Raw genomic sequence first — 691 nt, forward strand, 5'->3', positions numbered from 1 at the left:
AAAAACAGAGCACCATCCACGCGTACGCGCACTGCATGCGTACGCGCACATCATGCATTTTGGACCATCCACGCACGCGCGCCATGCGTGCGTATGCGTGGATTGAGAAGTTCCACATTCCATACATTTTCCAGAGAATTATGCCTATGCCACGCCAACGTTGTGCCTCTGGCACAACCCCACTTGCGCGCATGCGCACATGGCGCGTACGCGCCACTCTCGAAATACACCATCCGCGCGCGCGCGGCATGCGCGCGTACGCGCGGATTTCCTTCCTTCACCACATTTCATTTCTTCTCCTCTTTCTATTTCTTTCCTTTTCCTTTCTTCTTCCCTCCTCCTACCCCTCATCCAACACTTCCAAACACCATTGATAACCATTTATCTTAGTTAGTTAATTAGTTAGATAGTTAGTTTGTTAGATAGCTTTAGTTTGGTTCTCATTTTATTTTCTCCATTTTCTTCATAAGTGTTGGATTATTGACTTTGTTTACTATGCATTGCTTCCTGATGAGCGGATAATTTGTATACTTTTTGGCATTGTTTTTAGTATGTTTTTGTTATGATCTAGTTAGTTTTTAGTATATTTTTAGTAGATTTTAGTTAAAATTCACTTTTCTGGACTTTACTATGAGTTTGTGTGTTTTTCTGTGATTTCAGGTATTTTCTGGCTGAAATTGAGGGACCTGAG

Source organism: Arachis duranensis, chromosome 6, assembly GCF_000817695.3.
Source record: "Arachis duranensis cultivar V14167 chromosome 6, aradu.V14167.gnm2.J7QH, whole genome shotgun sequence".
NCBI classification, from domain to species: Eukaryota; Viridiplantae; Streptophyta; class Magnoliopsida; order Fabales; family Fabaceae; genus Arachis; species Arachis duranensis.